The 18,568-nt window shown below is 43.2% G+C and overlaps 1 pseudogene; it reads right to left on the bottom strand.

The window, feature by feature from the left end:
• Nucleotides 1-11,997: 11,997 nt before the first annotated feature.
• On the bottom strand, nucleotides 11,998-16,448 carry LOC149275227 (actin-related protein 5-like; annotated as a pseudogene).
• Nucleotides 16,449-18,568: the final 2,120 nt, after the last annotated feature.

Genomic DNA, 18,568 nt, shown 5'->3' with positions numbered 1-18,568 from the left:
GTAGAGGGGGGGAAGTGGGTCCTGTCCCTGATTAGAATGACTATAGTAGCAAAGGGTAAAGCGATATGTATAGGCAGGCAGAATGACGTTCTGCTTCACTACACATAACACAGCTGGGGGTAGCATAAAAAAGGGTGTTAATATGGTCTATATAGGCGTGATATTCCCGTGACCGTGCGTTATGTTCAGGTACACGGTAGAGCCATTGCTGTGTGTTTTGTGAGAGCGGCATGGCTATAGGACACACATGTTACAGGCAGCGTCACCAGACGGCGGTAAATTAAACTGTCACTCAAATGAAACGGATCCCTGATCTACTGATAATCGATTTCCAAAACTGCGGAGATTCCACGCTGAGCTTGCACATTCTCTGATCGCATAATCTCACATCAACGGCAAATACAAAATCCGCCAGCAATCTATTTACTAAAGTGAGCGTAGAAATCTATGATACAATGGTCGAGGTGAAGATACCAGGAGCATAGAAAGCAACTGGTCAAACATCTCCTTCACAGTAGACCACCAGGTACCTGGCTCACTGGCTACTGCATAAGGCCATTTGGGGCCTTAGGGGGACATATATAATGAGCAATGTGGTTTAAAGTAATGCAGTGACCATGGCAACCAATGCAATTTTGTCATTTTTCCCAAGACCGGCTATTTATACACCTATGTCTTGTGTTGGTAAAAGCCTTTCCTTCACAGCCTCCTCCCCGTCAGGTTTTCTGTCTGTAGCGGATTAAACAGCTTGAAACTTAATAAGGATACAAGTGCCAGGAATTCCTGGCATTACAAAGATTATCACCTTCGGCTCCTACGGTGCCGGCATATTCAACTCTCCCACCTGTCTTTCGGTTCAGCGGTAGGTGCCGAAAGTCACCCTCCAGAAGAGGTCATTGATACCTACGCTTAGACGACACACATGTAAACGGGACATGTATAAGGATTTTACGGAATCCTGGCTGACATGGACAACCCGCAGAACATGAATGTTCAGCCAGATGCTTATGGAGACCCATGGGGTTATAGACCACGGGGGCTGGAGTGTCTAACGTGTCCTGACCCTGATTTCACACGTAGGTTCACGGGTTCTCAGGTCTCCTTATCAGGTCGCCTGTTTCTTGTTACATAAGAGGAGGTAAGTTTGTCATTAGTACAGAACAACAAGCACTGAATGTTCCACCTCGGCTGATCTGTGGAGAACCTAAAACCATGTATTAAAGGATTGACATCAAGAGACTCTATCAACAATGGGGAGATCATTTTACAGAGTATGCTATCGAGCTTAAACAAAGTGCACTCACATGAGATCTTTGGAAGTAGAAACAGCCAAAGGGTGATGAGATATTTGGGTGCAGGACAACTGACGCGGACAAAAGTGGACATTTTGGGGCAAGACGGACAATAGGAAGCAGGAATGATCATGGTCATTGTTTGATTAAGCCAAGGGTCATGACATACATGATTGTAGAGAGCTTTCTTTGTGGTCCAGCTCTTTTTAGGTCAGGTTCTTCTTCAAACATCAGGAGAATGGAACGATTCCTTCCCCTATACCCCAATAGTAACATAAAGGTCCGGCTCTAAACATCAGCACTGGGGTATGAGTCCGGCTTCCAACATTACCGTTACGACAGCTCCAAACCTTACCAATTGTCTAACCGTGGCCGTTGCCCTCTTTTGTGTTTAGAGGTGGCCTCTGTTCGCGTAGGAGTTTTGTCCTTCATAATGAAATGGGTTAATTCTTCATCCCACCGCTATCTGCCAGCGAACACATTTCAGAGAGACTCGCAGTATGGTAACTATAGCTACGTGCTTTGTAGAGCACTCAAGATTATTTTGGCTCCGTATAAAAAAAATGGTGATGATAATTTACATATAACGAGATCTACAACCCCGGAATGACTAATCCGCGCATGGTTGTTTTACGGATTAGCAAAGCCCCTGAAGCAATGTTGTTCTTGTTAACTGGAGGTGGCCAACCCAGAACGCCCGGCGACGTTGCCATAATGTGATAACTGCTACTTCACAGCGGATTTTGCTCCTTTCCTTAGTGTCCCAAAAAAGTAGGACACGGAAGAGACAACACGGGCCTGGGGTCCCAATAGCCAAATTATGGCCGTCAAGTGCCGTAGGGGCAACCGGACATAGACAAGTGCCCTACTAGAAGGCAAAAGGTATAAGCGAAAGGACTATGGGACCTAAACCGGAACGGAATATCTGTATGAGTTCTGGGTCCACCATTCTATAACTAAGCACGCAGCTGCCCATAGGCTAAATGGCATATCGCTCGGGCTTCTTTATACCCATTGCACTGCACTGTGGTATATGACGGCGCTATGTAAATCAATAAACAGTATTAACACGCACGCTGGCACACGGCCTACCATAAGGGGGTCCTCCGGTGCGAGCTGCTGTAGGGTAGACAGACCCTAATATTTATATATCAGTCTGTAAAGCTCATTTATAACCACAGGCAATAAATACAGGCATATCCTCTCTTAGTACAACTACTCTACACACCTGATACTCGGTGTCACTGTACGCCCCAGCACATGCATTCAACGCCCGTAAACTGCAACTATATGAAGTTACTTATGTTTGACGTCTCAACCACGTACCCTCTGTTACAGCCAGGCACTAACATATACTGCAGCAGTGTAATATCCATACATTTCAGCACTGTATAAATACATACATACATACATATATATATATATATACACACACACATACACATATATATATACATACATACAGAGGAACATATAGCCAGACGTGTGTGTGTATATATATATATATATATACACACAGAGGAACATATAATATATATATATATCTCTTAAAAGACAAATGTACAGCACTGCAGAGTAGAATCCCCACTTACACGCTACCTTGGATTCCCTCCCTGTATCCCCGCTTTACCTGTGTTATTTATCACCTGTCAGGGACCGGCAGACAGCACGCTGGGAGCAGCCGAGACAAATCTCAGAGACCAGTTGACAGTCGTCGGGGGCCAGATCTTGGGGAGGAACAAACAGGGATCCAAGCAGACAGAACTGAGGGAGCGGGGAACGCGAGCTGAGGGAGCGGGGAACGCGAGCTGAGGGAGCGGGGAACGCGAGCTGAGGGAGCGGGGAACGCGAGCTGAGGGAGCGGGGAACGCGAGCTGAGGGAGCGGGGAACGCGAGCCCAGAGAGCGGCAGATAGAGCTCAGAGCTCTGCAGGGCACAGAGAGGAGGCGTCTGCTGCAGACTGAGGACCTCGAGAGGAGGGGGAGCCGGCCTGATGCTAACAGATTCCTCCTCCTCCAGCACGGCTACATACATGTGCTGAACACGGACACGCCGAACTACCAGCTCACTGCGTCACACCTAAACGAGCATGTGCTCATCACAGAGCGCAAAACAATATGCCGCGATATAATGATATATTATACACATAATACAGATACACACCGCTCTGCGTATAATACAGATATACCGCTCTGCGTATAATACACATACACCCCGCTCTGCGTATAATACAGATACACGCCGCTCTGCATATAATACAGATACACCGCTCTGCGTATAATACAGATACACCGCTCCGCGTATAATACAGATACACCGCTCTGCGTATAATACAGATACACCGCTCTGCGTATAATACAGATACACGCCGCTCTGCGTATAATACAGATACACCGCTCTGCGTATAATACAGATACACCGCTCTGCGTATAATACAGATACACCGCTCCGCGTATAATACAGATACACGCCGCTCTGCGTATAATACAGATACACACCGCTCTGCGTATAATACAGATATACCGCTCTGCGTATAATACACATACACCCCGCTCTGCGTATAATACAGATACACGCCGCTCCGCTTATAATACAGATACACACCGCTCTGCGTATAATACAGATACACGCCGCTCTGCGTATAATACAGATACACGCCGCTCTGCGTATAATACAGATACACGCCGCTCTGCGTATAATACAGATACACGCCGCTCTGCGTATAATACAGATACACCGCTCTGCGTATAATACAGATACACCGCTCTGCGTATAATACAGATATACCGCTCTGCGTATAATACAGATACACCGCTCTGCGTATAATACAGATACACGCCGCTCTGCGTATAATACAGATACACGCCGCTCCGCGTATAATACAGATACACCGCTCTGCGTATAATACAGATACACCGCTCTGCGTATAATACAGATACACCGCTCTGCGAATAATACAGATACACCGCTCTGCGTATAATACAGATACACCGCTCTGCGAATAATACAGATACACCGCTCTGCGAATAATACAGATACACCGCTCTGCGTATAATACAGATACACCGCTCTGCGTATAATACAGATACACCGCTCTGCGTATAATACAGATACACCGCTCCGCTTATAATACAGATACACCGCTCCGCTTATAATACAGATACACCGCTCCGCTTATAATACAGATACGCGCCGCTCTGCGTATAATACAGATACACTGCTCTACGTATAATACAGATACACGCCGCTCTGCGTATAATACAGATACACGCCGCTCTGCGTATAATACAGATACACCGCTCTGCGTATAATACAGATACACCGCTCTGCGTATAACACAGGACGAACATTTAATCAAGGAAATGGCTTAGAAACACCAAATCTCTCCAGTAAGATCCAGTATGTGACTGGTCAGCCGCGGGGTTAATACGTAACTTTAACAGGTCACTAGAAATGTGACGAGGTGATGGCAATTCACACCGCAGCCAATCAGTGCGTCCCCTCGGCATGTCTCGGCACCGCTCTTCCTCGTTCGTTTCACTTTCTTCGTTATCGCTATTAAACGTGATGCGAATGACCTCTCTAAGCAACCGTATGCCGCGCGGTCCCTTTAAATCTCGGTGGTGCCTCTTTTGCAAAAGCACGGGGGGATTCTAGAGAATGCATCCGTCCCGTTCCGGCCCCCCAACCTAAACGGCCTGCAGGAGATATGTTCGGCCGATACACTTACCACTCAGCTTCAGCGCCGGCTCGGGGGCACACGATGAGCGGGGGTTCGGTTTAAGACCCCCGTGTGCACGCAGGGGGGACAACAATCCCATTCATTTCAATTGGCGGATTTTCCTGTAACACATTATACAACGTTCATGGCATGTAAACAATACATTAGCCTAAAATGTGCTAAATTAGCAAGTCCAGACCTATACTTTAAGGGGCGATCAGAAAACACGAGCATCCCGCATGCTTATAGCCCATGTCGGGCGTGACATATCTGCAGTAAGTATATCACGTGGTATATACCTAAATCCTTAAAGTATAGGAGGGGAATTTATTACAAAGCAGGAGGTGGAATGTAAGGATATTTTAGTTTACCGAGAGTGGTGGATAAGTGGAACAGCCTTCCAGCTGAAGTGGTAGAGATTAATACAGTGAAGAAAGTTAAACACGCATGGGATCAGCGTATGGCTCCTAAATCTTAGATGAGACCGACTACTGATTAAGAGTCTTGGGCGACTAGAAGGGGCCGAATGGGTCTCGTCTGCTGTCAAATTCTATGTTTCACGTTAATTCCCAAATCTATAAAATGATCGTTTTTTTGGCGGACGTTGAGTAATTAACTCTTGGAAATCGCAGCGCCTTTCACGCACCGAAACGGCAGCCACATATCTAGAAGTAATTACCCCGAGATGCTAACGTCAGGCATACACCCAAAATTAGAAAGCTATTATTGAAAGTTAGAATAATGATTAACCAACTTCATGGGCGCAGCGACTTCTCCTTTTCCTCGTCCGGGATAATGGGGTTACTGAAAATAACCTCTTTAATTAGCAGAAATTATATTTAAGCAATAGCAGCGTCACGGAACAAGAAACGGAGCAGGAAATAGAAGTAACGATCTCTACGCTAAAGCGGCTGGGACTCCGGAAAAGAAAATTAACCCTGGTTTACCATTCTCGGGCCGTTTTTAGTTAAGTTAATGTCTAATGTTTTAAGTAGCAAAGCAGCTGATGATGGTCGGTTTTCTTACTTTCTCCCCCGACAGGAATTCTGATACATAATGGAGTTTATTCACTAAATGGAGAGTTGCTGTTCTGTTCCCCTGCCGATCCCCATTAAGCATCTGTTACAGGAAGAGCTTGGCTGGCCCTGTATAATGTATAATATAAGTCAGTGGGATTTCGCCAAAGCCTCCTCACCCATTAAATTATACGTTTTAAAGGATCGGGTCCGACCTACCAGCTGGGGAAACCGGCCGACGTCGGCCAACAGGGAAGGTATGGAGGTAAAAACCACAACTCACCCTTTAGTGAATAGACTCCATTCTTGGGCATAGTATATTTGAGATGTTCAATAATATTGGCTTTGTGTCTTATTAATATATAATTAGATAACTGAGTAATGGATTGGTATAGAATAATAATAATAATAACAACAATAATAATAATTAAAATAAAATAATAAATTAAACAATTTATTCTATGAACACTTTTTGATGGAGTGGTATAATATATTTATTGTGAAATATTTTCTATACGTTTTTATGGCTGTAGAACTCTGTGATATACCTTATATTCAGCAAACATTGGGAGATAATGAAAAAGAGGAGAATCAGGTGAGCAACGAGGGACAGAGGAGTCGGTGGTTCTATGCCTCCTACAGATGGACACAATATACGAAGAAACCCCGCTGGATGGTCATCATGGACCTTTAAATAATGAAATGGATCCACCATGCTACACTGTTGGCATTCACGGAATATAAGATACAAAAGATCTGAAGATCAAAGAGGAGCTTCTCAGCTTTGGCTCAACCATTCCAGGAACTGCCATTGAGATGGAAAGAAAACAGACATTGGTTCTGCGATTAAAAACCAGGCTCGGCTCGACACAAAGGAGAGAACACAATAAACGTAACGAGAGGAGGGAAAACATTGTGTGTATCCATACATTTCCACTTTATATATGAACGTGGAAGACGTCTCGACCGTGTTAAAAAAAACGTTGGCAATGTAGACCTCTGCCTCATGAAAAATCCATCCTCAGAGCCGTGGCACATCGGTATAAAAGTACGTGTTGGTTCACCAACATCCATTCATTACTGAAGAAGCTTCACGCCATTCTAAACAACTTCTGGTAGCGTAAGGCAACCGAACATCATCCGCACCAGAAGACTACATCTTCTCCACCCATCCGTAGAGTAGAAATTGTGGCCGCGCTGTGAGGCTTCCCTTCTCTTGGATGTAGACCATACGTAGGGGACTCCATGTAGGGCACGAGTCGGGTTATCAAAAACAGGACAAAGGGAAACAATGAGAAAGGTTGTTCAATGCTGGAGATCAGGAAAACGTGACATTCCTACATAGGCAATAACTACAGCAGACATCCTGTTTGCGAAGGCAAGGAAACCTCACCAAAGATAACGTTGCTCAATGCGAATTCTTAAGCGAGGATGGAGAAACCTGCAAGCAATCTGGAAAGGAAAATCCCCGGTACCCGTAACACGTCACCAGGGCTGGAACAATCCCATGAACACCAGCCGTGACTTCTAAAATGTTACTACTGGCAGGCTTGGACTGGCCATCGGGCAAACATGGCAGACGCCTGGTGCTTGAAGGAGCTTCCTATGTACCTTTATGGCTGCTTACGTGGCTGCCTGCTTGATGTAGAGCGTGGCCAGATGGATTTAATCCACAGTCCGGCCCTGAAACTTTCTGCGCCGGTTAATTTTGTCTCATGTGATCGCTCCCTGGTTTCTAACCCATATAATTAGTGGTGGGTTTTGGAGATCTTAATGAAGACAGAAGATGAGCGGCGCAGCCAGTGGTTAAGAAGACAACCGTGGAGGTCCCCATATTTTATCGCATTATAGGACACCTTTCTTGATCACTTGATCTCACCTTTGTTTTCTTGCCTTTTGACAGCTTTATAACCGGCCCCTTATTTTATAAAGTAGAAGTAGCGTTCATTTGATTGAATGAAAAGTTTATTTTATTTTTTGCGCTATCCTTTTCTGTGTTTTGCTCGTATCCACGACTCTCCGACAAGGTTTACGACCTCTTCACACCTTCAAGGTTTCGCCTAAGCTGTGCCCCAGCTGTGGAATTTATTTATGTACACTAACAGACTTTACCCCGGCTTAATAACTTTTAAAAGCTCAATTAAAAACCGTTTTAAGAGACGTCAGCGCCTTATCTGTCCGGTATTCACTCCCTCCTTCAAATCGGACCATGATGTACTCTATATAACGTATATATATACGGTCTCATAAACAATACGGCGTACTAGAACATACGGCTTCCAGTTACTAGGATTACTACAGCTGTACGTTTAAAGGGACGCCAAGAATGCGTAATAAAGGACTTACAACATGAGGGAGCTGCAGCTTCTCCCAAAGTTAATTGTTCCACTGATTGGTTGCTTGCAGCAGCCAGTCAGAAGCAGAAGCTTTCAGCACATGGAGCGGGGGGGGGGGGGATGCAAGTTAGGCCAGTGATAGAATAGACATCCCCCACAGGGCAAATGCATTAAAGTGCATATGACGGCTAACGTTTCCATAAAAAAAAAAAATCAGCACCAAATATTCCATAGCTTATCGATACAACTTTTCCATGTGCTTTCAAATCAAGGGCAACCCCCCCCCCCCCCACCAGTAAAATTAGGGCTGGATTATAGCAGACAACAAAAGTACAATAAATTCAAATCTCTCATATAATATCCAAGATAATAAATTATAAAAAAAAAAAAAAAAGACAAAAACGGGAATTACGGCAGAGTGGACAACTCTATTGACTCCGATGGTGATTTTTTGAAAGGGTCTCCTGTTTTAGGGGATGCGGTTGGGAGTTTGACTGTTGAGCTGGTACGATGTATATTATTTACACAGTTCCATTAAAAAAAACCAAAAAAAAACATTTCCTGCCGTTTCTATACAAAAATTGCAAAAGTAACATTTTCCCCAAATCAAAAAGCATCTCATGTATTTAGAAAGATAAAAAGATGTTTATTTGTATTGCATTTAATCTATAAACACATTTCCGGCTGCTTCTATACACATTATAGTGATTTTTTTTTTATAGTGACTTCTAAGGCTTACACCCAGCTAGAAAAGAGGGGCATAAGGGGAGGAAATAGAAATATGCTGTAAATTTAACACACATTTAAAAAAAATATATATATTGGAATCGATTGAGGCTTCTGATAAAAGAAATGACGCGTGTTATTTTCCAACAAGCAAAATCAATTTTCTTTTCCACTTCCTTTTCTGCTCGGGAAGTTAACAGCAAGTGCAAAGGGAAATGAGCTCAATTTTGGCAATGCGGCACTGCAGGGGGGGGGCAACGAGCACAAACGTAGGGCGCTGTGCCCATGGATTCCCTTTTAGGATTCCTTTAGCTTATTTTTATTGTTTTTATTAAAATTCTATATGTAATATCTCCCCTGTACTTTTAGTATTAATGAACTTTTAGTCCAATGAAATAATAATCATTTCTGAAATACTACAAGGATCTTTTATTCTCTGCGTTTGCCAGATGAGATCCGGCCCACCCCATCTCCAAATAGAGCAGCGAACCCGCAGAAAGATACCAGTCTCTTTCCATTCCTTGCATTAAATTCTTTATATGTTCATAAATCTATTGGTTTTGCCCATCATAATTACCCCATGTGTATTTTTAGCATGGTACGTAATTGTTTTAAGTTATATTAACTTTTACCTCATCGATACAATTGTAGGATTTGGTTGCGAGCCATCAGTCCCAGGAATTACTGATCCAGAATCACAAGCCACTCATCTATACCCAGGACTATATAGAATCGTATAAGCGTATATTGTCTTATACTGTGTATGCTTTCTTATTGGTCCCTTCTTCCCTAGGAGGTAACTCTCCAGCTGTTGTGAATCCACAACTCCCATGATGCTCAGCACATCAGGAGCAACCTCAAATTTCCTTTAGGATGCAGCCTAGGAGCCAAAACAGCTGGCTAGCATTTGCTTACATCCATTGTCTTTGATGTGTTGATTCATTAAGGACATCCCACTTAATAGAAGAATAATGAATGCTGAACAGAATACCATAGAGTCCAATCAGTCTCCAAAATCACTTGCAATAATAAGCTACCACCCGCTGTTCACACCAGCTGCAGGGGAGCTCCATAGGCCTTGTACCAGCACAAAACACATGATGTCATACTGTAAAAACAACGGGTTTCTAATCAGCTCTGTAACTAACCCAGTACTTAACTCAGAGAGAGCAACCCAGAGCCGATCATCCACCCGAGGCTCTACGAAGATATCTGGAACAAAATGAAAAAAAACAAAGGCGCAATTACACAGAGCAACAATAAAGTTAGATGGCAAAGGCGAGGGAATTATAGGCAATAATTATACACGGCAATATGAAGAATGAATTATTATCCCTTACATGATTCAGTGAAAAAACCTAAACAGCCATTCACACGAGCACACAGTACAGGTTACCACTTCAAATACACATGTATGTTTTCTGTGCGGCTTCTATTTCAGAGTTAGAACGCACCGTTATTCACCTGGTTCAGAAAAACCATTATTCACAGCCAATATAAAATGAATATGATGTTTCTTCTGTTACAAAACTTGTATATGTTTTACTGTTGCGTTATATTTTCTTATAAAACCAAGTTATTTGATCAGAGCCTTGACACTGTAAAGCAGTTATATTGAAGGCTGAAGCAGTTTTAGTATTGGAGGAATGTACCTGATGGCAATCGCACCTATGATCCTTAATATAACACTTTCTATAAAAAAAAAAAAAAAATAGGTTACCGATACCCGACACTTATTGGTAAAAGTTATTCTACTACGATAGCAACAATGTGGATAAAAACAGCTTTTTTTTTATACATAACTCTCCATGTCTCTAGGTCAGTGTGAATTTCTCAGATATACTTACTAATTTAATAATGTCCAATTTCTTCTCTAAGGGACCGTAAAATTCTAACCAACAGCCATGTGAAGGGTTCGCTGCCATAACAGCAGAAAATAGAACATGACAGCGGCATCCCACCATGAAATCGGACAGACTGACTATTAACGACTATGATATCACTGGCTGAAACGTAGAGGGGACTCCAAAAAGAGAAAGTCCATCTACTCCCCCCAGGTGTTTTGGAAATGTCTACTTTAAACATTAACCTGATGAAAGCGAAGACCTATGATTTAGGGTGACAGAGACAGCATTATGTAATCAACCTTATGTTCTCGGCTTATTGACCCTCCCTTCGCCCACCTCTGCAAAAGCTGCCTGAGCCAATAAACAACTTAATAACAGGATAGAGATAACTTTATGCAGATGAACAATCATGCCGATACTGAAACAAAAGAAAAAAAAGCAATCGACGTCTCCCCCATAGTATGTGGAGGGTTTAAATTAAAGTATATTTACTGCTCCCTCTGCTGGACCATTAGCCACATTACACGCCATTCTTGTTAATCCAGAAAGAATATGATTCACACTTGCTGTGTTTGTTTAGGTCTTTAATATAAAAAAAATATATCATTCAAAAGATAATACATATAAATTAACCAGGTCTTCTGTTAAGGGGCCTTATGTCGTTTTTTTAAGAACACTCAATACCCACCATTCATTATGATGGATTTTGTTAGCTGGCCCACATTGCGGTATCTTAAGTTACTTCCTAATATCACATTGTTCTTCCAGATCCTTGGAGTAGCGGATTGAGTTACAAGGCACCTGACTCTGTCTCTTGAGGATTTTCCCTGAGCCTTGGCTTCCATTCTTTCTTGGTAACGGCTTCTAAGGGGTGCCATATTCAGCTTTATTGCCACTGATTCCTGTAGACGCCGCACTGTTGAGCAACAGCATTGGCATAAAGCTATCAACCCACGGACAGATTTCTTTACACAACTTAGTAAATCCAGCGTCTTCCGTGATGTCCAAGCTCAGACTCCCTCTTGCCAAACATTTTTGCGACCTTATACTTGGTACCTCTTACTGAGCGGCTCCTGTACTTGTCGGCAGAGCATTGTCGGTCTCCTGGGAGGCGAGCGCTTGCGTGCCACGGGAAGCAGGTTTGGGGAGGTGAATGCCCGTACATTGATTGGAGGCAGCATGTTCTTTCAGGTATTCCCCTCCCTTCTCTTCATAGTCCTGGCGGCTAATCCATCCGTCTTCCCCCTCCACATTCTGTAAGGCCCAGTCTGATGCTCCATGCCAGGCATCCAGGACAGGGCGAGAAGCCACGGAAACCTGGGAAATTGTAATAATAAGCAGGGTGATAGAGAGACAGGACATTGCAGGACGTAACAGCTGGACAGGTGCTCCAGAAATTTCATTAGTAATAGGTTTTATAATAAACATTCACAAAACCAAGGAACAAATCAATGCAACTTAATTTGTTACCCAAATCATAAAGATTGATTCTGTAGTAATCTCTATGGTTGGTATATGAAGGGATAATAAACTTGCTTGTAACCCTGGCAACAGAATCATCTTAATGTCCCAGCATAATAGTCTATGGTTACACGAAGAAGTAGAAGTATACTTGTAAGTTCAGAAGCCCATCTTGTATCCTTCTAGAAAAAAATCCTTGCCAATCATAGTACCTGGAAGCTGGAACCAAATGGCCTTATTTGTAGCAGCTCCTTCTCAATCCTGCCCGGCACCCCTGGATACATCATATTACCTCCCGTGAGGAAGACATTTTGAACCAGCTCTAGTTGTACTTCAGGGGGGTAGCTGCAGAAAGATAGAACATCATGCAAATCGAAGATATTTGGCACACTGATGCAGTGGCAAGGATTGGATGAAAGCAGAACTGTTGAACCCCAATGAACGTTCTCCTACCGGTCAAGGATATACTGCATGGTTTCTGCAAGGCCAGCTTGGTCCTCCCCAATCAGTGACGGTTGGAATAGGATCTCAGGGACACGAATTCTCTCTGTGCCAAGATACATTTGGTGGTATTCAGCAATATTGAACATGGCCTGCCAAACACAGAAAAAAAACCCCCCACAGAATCAGAAGGGCTGAGGACTGATGCTAAATGAGGACCCTGTATTATTTAGTCAATATATACACCTATACGAGTACAGTATATACGATACCTGGACATTAGGCGCTGTCTTTTCAGTCTCCATCGGCTCCTCAGAGGAGAGAGGCTCCAGCTCAGAGATCCCTTCCATGTCATCCTGTTCTGCTGTAGTTTCTGGAGTCTGTGACAGATCATGACAACACAGGGGAGGATCAACTGGGCCAAAGTCCAAGAAAGCAAGGGCAACGATTCCAATTTCATTGGATAATACCTACCTGTGGCTTGCTGTCAATAGCCTCAACCAGCAACCTCTGCCTGCCCTGCTCCACAGCTGCACCAAGCTTATGGATGTAAGACTGCAGCTCTTCTGCAGAGTCCATGTTCAACTCCACCAAGGCTTTGTGGAACTGCTCGACGTGACCATCCTCCAGAAGCTCCTAAAAGAAAATACATGTAAACCGTGTGTAAAAGCTGCCTGGACCCATCTTTCGATGGGACACACAAAGGTTCAAGACGTACCTGTACATACAGCAGCCGGTCCAACCGCTCCTGGTCCTGCTGGAGCTTTTCCTCCTTACGCCGTGCATTCAGCTCCTGCAGACGTCTTAGCTGCTGTTGTCGGCGCTCCTGCTTCTCCTCAGAGGGTATTGCGCTGTTCAGGAGCTTGCTGGAAAACGGAAGCTGCATCTTGTGCACATTCTGTTCATAGTAATCCGGGCAACGCCACTTCTGGAGTTCTGCCGTACATGGATAAATCGTTAAAGGGGCAGCCATACCCAAATGTTTTACTGTCCTGATCCTCCTGCAATTTGGGTAACATTTCAGTCTGAAACACTGCTCAGGGACAAAACTAGAGGCTACCCCCTGACGTCATCCAGCCAGGAGCATGGGCTAGCGCACATATACATGCTCCAGGAGCATTGCCACTTCTTACTGCGTTCAGCAGTGAACCCACGGCACAACTTCCATACCAGAAATAAGCCATGGAGGAGCTTAGCTACAAAGCAAACGGTTTCCACCAACAAACTTAAGCAGAAACTATAGGTTTTTCTACCTAGTGGTAATAGTATATAAATAGTACTATTCTGGTGTTACATTAAAAACACACACTTTATATTCCAACGAGACCTGCTCCTAGAGAGGCTATTACCTTCCATGTAATCTTCTGGCACGTAGCAGTGATCATGCAAGATCTCCTCCATGCGGCTTAGCGTGATGGCAGAAAGGTGTCCTGGGTATTTTAGCTGCAGGAGGCGTTGGAGGTAGGTGACCGCATGGAAGCCGCCGATATTTATCCTCTTGGAGTTCTTGGCATCCAATCTGCAGATAGGTAATGGTTGTCATTAAAGTGAACATTCATTCTCCAGCAGAAAGACATTTATATATGAGCCTCTTCGCTCACCTCCCACCCAGGACGGGGAGTATGTGAGTGCAGTGGTAGCCAGATGAGACAACGAGCCCACTCCGCGGCGACAGATCCTTCTTGTTGTGATAGAAACTGTACAGCCCATCGACCCCAAAAGATACTTTGGGAACCCGGGTAACACTCAAAGAGAAGCTCAGACACCATCTGCCGGACATGAAGCGGAGTGCAGGGAGCCTCGGTGAATACAATGGGGTATTCAACACATCCCTGAGCAGTGCAAAAAACATAAAAGGAAAAGAGATTAGAGTAAATATCACAGAAAACAAGACATAAAAGTACAATCCCCTTACAAGTGTACTTAAGGTGTCAGATCTCGATGAGTTTCTTTGTTTGCATGCTTCGAAAAAAAGTTCGAGTCAAGAATAGAAAAATCATCTGTACCTTGGCTTCACCAAATATCCGGTAGTGCCGAGACAAATCCCAACTTACCTTGCCTTTAAATTGGTTGCTTATTATACATAGGATGATGTGACCCACTATCCGGATGATAACACATGTAGAAGAAATGATTCAAAGAGCCCTGAACGGAACCCGGCAACTGTCTAAATGCTTTACCCATTGATTAAACTGAATAATAATTCAAGCAATAAAAGCAATTAATTATTCAGCCCCCAGACTGTTAAAGGAATAGAATTAGAGCCGGAGATAGAAACATATTATACTCTGTCAGCTAGCCACGATCTGTCAGCTAGCCACGATCTGTCAGCTAGCCACGATCTGTCAGCTAGCCACGATCTGTCAGCTAGCCACGATCTGTCAGCTAGCCACGATCTGTCAGCTAGCCACGATCTGTCAGCTAGCCACGATCTGTCAGCTAGCCACGATCTGTCAGCTAGCCACGATCTGTCAGCTAGCCACGATCTGTCACAACCTTGCTTCCATTTTTTTTAATTTTTTTATTTTGAACGGTTTGATTTGATAAAAAAAAATTCATATTTGATTTTTTTTATTCATTCTCATATTTCCATACCAATATTCTTCTAGTTTAGTAAATGTGATAAAGTTAAAAACAAACTTTGCCTTTTGTGTACATGCTTTGGAAGCCACAAGGTCCCAAACCAAAAGGATAGTTTACCTATTACTATAATATTTACGGTTACGTCTTTTTTAAAATATGATTTTACCAAAGATATTTTTACTTGAAATAATAATAATATGCCTCTCAACATTTCAAATTTCCAAAGAAGGAAGGTCGCAGGGCTTTAGCGACACTTTTTATGTGATCTCTAGATATATATATATATATAGATAGATAGATCTGAATAGAGCATTTAGAAGAACAAATTATTTATAATTCAGAATTTACGCCTTTTAATTTATAAAACACATTTAATACTGTTTTAATCCACATTATTGTTACTTATAGGAATGTAGAACCTTCTGACATCTGCATACCCAGCAAGCCTTCTGAGCTCCTAGAGAAGAGGAGCATCAGGGGAGAAGAAATGGACTGAGGGATTGGAAGCCAAAAGCAGGACACCTGGGAAGTACTGATCAGTGGATCATATACTCGTGGAGTAGTTACTATGGAAACCAATAGAATATTGTTGCTGTCGGCTCCGCATTTAACAGTACATTAGAATGGCCCCATTTTAAAGTAGCCCTTGTTCCTTCCATTCGATTTCATACCTGTGAGGCCACCCCCAGCTTCTGGAAGACATGATCACACAGCAGCTCCTGCAGCTCCAGATTAACCGGCAGATTCCGATCAAACGGTGTCCGCAGCAACCAGCGAAGGGGCTCCAGGTTCGGGATGTCATTACCCACCCGGCTCAAGCTACGGGGCCCTCCGCGGCTCCGAGCCACTACAGAGCGGAGCTGCAACGGAGGGCCTTTCCCTGCCCATCCCGCCCGTAACTGGAACGAGCCGTTGTCCAATACGACCACAGCCGGGCCGTCAAGTACCGGCTCCTGTACGGGGTCAGGATTCGTTCTGGCATCACGAAACGTGAAAACGTTAGCCGCAGGTCTGGGCGCAGCCATCTTGTGTAATGGGTCCGCCTGAAAATAAGTTCCGCCAGAAACCAGACACGAGTCTCACACAGGTTCCTAGTAACAAAATGCAAGGGAAATAGTGTTACGGTATCAGTCCCGTTATCACTGATACTCTCTGAGGAGAAATTGCTTCATTATCGCTGTTTATTATAATTAGCGCCATGTTTATTACTTCATAATCTGCACTTTGTACCGAAAAACACTTTTACTTCATAGTGTCCAAAAACTGTCAACGATTAACGGTTTCCTGTGAGAACGGTTTTACTTGTTTGACGTAATGAAAACACTTGAGGTGATTTTTGAAGAAAACACAAGCTTTTTGAGAAATACGTCATTTATAAAAGGTAGGGAAGTTGTGTTTGCGTCATATTAACATGTCTAAAATACAACGGCCAACCTTTATATAATATATGATGTGACGCCTTCAATTTCAGATATGGCGTCATCACCTTGTACCTTAATAATATTGTTTTTGGAGTAAAATCTGACAAATAATTTGTAAATGTAATGATTTCTGGGCCTTTACAGAACAGGCTCAATTTTTTGTGTGTGTGTCACAATTTTTAGGTTTCTTTTCCCAGTTTTTGTACCTGAGACATCTTTATAAATCACTTTAATTTTAAGATTGGGGGGGTTCTCTGGGGGTCATGTTCAAAAACGGATTTTGGTACCTAGTTTTAAAAAGTTACGTTATATCACCATAGCAACCAACATGCTAGTCCAAAGAAGAGCAGCAGTTAATTGGTTGCTATGGTGATGACGCCACTTTTCTAACGTTGCACCAGAACCTTTTTTAACCCCTTCGCGACCTTTGCCGGTTCAGGACCGTCATGACAAGAAGGTCACTAAATGACCTTTGACGGTCCTGAACCGTCAAAAAATTAAATAAGCTTAGAAAGTGATCAACGATCACTTTCTTCGCTTAAACGGCGTTACTGTAATGCCTCGATGTCGAGGCATTCAGTAACGCCGAGATCGGCATCGGGGGCCATGTCTGGCCCCTCCCCGGGGCGTCAACAGCCGCCATACATTGTATGGCGGCGGACGCCCGTCTTAAAAGCGTTTAGGAGGCGATCAACGATCAGGAGGCATCCAGCGACACCAAACACTTACCTTTGGATGGGCTGTGACCGCTCCGGAGAGCGGTCACAGCCGCAGCTGCCGGTGATCTTCGCCATCAAGCAAGATGGCGGCGGCCCGGGAAAAAAAACCAATAAAGAAGAAAGAGTTCGCTAGACGGTCTCCTGACCCTCTAGAGAACTCTGGCTCCACTTGCAGGTTGAATACAGGTACTGCATTCAACCAAGCAAGTCAATGGAACCCAGCTTTCTAATCACTATGTGATTAGTAAAATATTAAAAAAAAAAAAAAAATGGAAAAAAAAAATAAAAAAATGTGCTAACATTTAAAAATAATTATGCAGTGATGTCACTTGATGAGCCATCCAGTACCAGCAAAATGTGTAAAAAAAATATAAAAAAAGTATTAAAAAAATAAAATAAAAAAAATAAAGTTTATTATTTTGAGCAAGTGCTAAAATTTCTCAAAAATCTCAACAAAGAGTTAAAATAAAAGCACTTCAAATACCCAAGGGGTGTCTAATATATAAAAAAAATGAGTGATGGGGTAAATTGGAGTGGCCGAGCTCAAAGATAGGGCAAAGGTACAGACTGACCAAAATGGAGAAAAAAACTTCCCAAATGTGGCATTTTAAATCTCAAACAACCCGACAAACCCATGCATGTCGGGTATCACTGCACTCAGGAGATGTTCCTGAACACACATTGGGGTGTTGTTTGACAGTGACATATACCAGAACCTGTATATCTATAACTAAAGTACAGTTTGTGTGAAAAAAAAAAAAAAAAAAAATTACTATTACAAAGTTTGACAAAGTGTAGTTCTATAATTGGTGCATGGAAAGGGTTAAAATAACAGCATTTGGAATACCCTGGGGTGTCTAGTTTTCAAAAATATATGGTTTGAATGGGTTAAATTGAGTTAACCCGCTTCAAAGGTATTCCAAAGAGGAGATGGAGGCAGACTGACCAAATGACCACCTGGATTACGCATGCCCCAAAAGTAGCCTTTTACCAGCCAAACAATCT

Source organism: Sceloporus occidentalis, unplaced genomic scaffold, assembly GCF_023333645.1.
Source record: "Sceloporus occidentalis isolate IW3139 unplaced genomic scaffold, rSceOcc1.0.p SCAF_293, whole genome shotgun sequence".
Lineage (NCBI taxonomy): Eukaryota > Metazoa > Chordata > Lepidosauria > Squamata > Phrynosomatidae > Sceloporus > Sceloporus occidentalis.
This window is presented reverse-complemented; position numbering and strand designations above follow the sequence as displayed.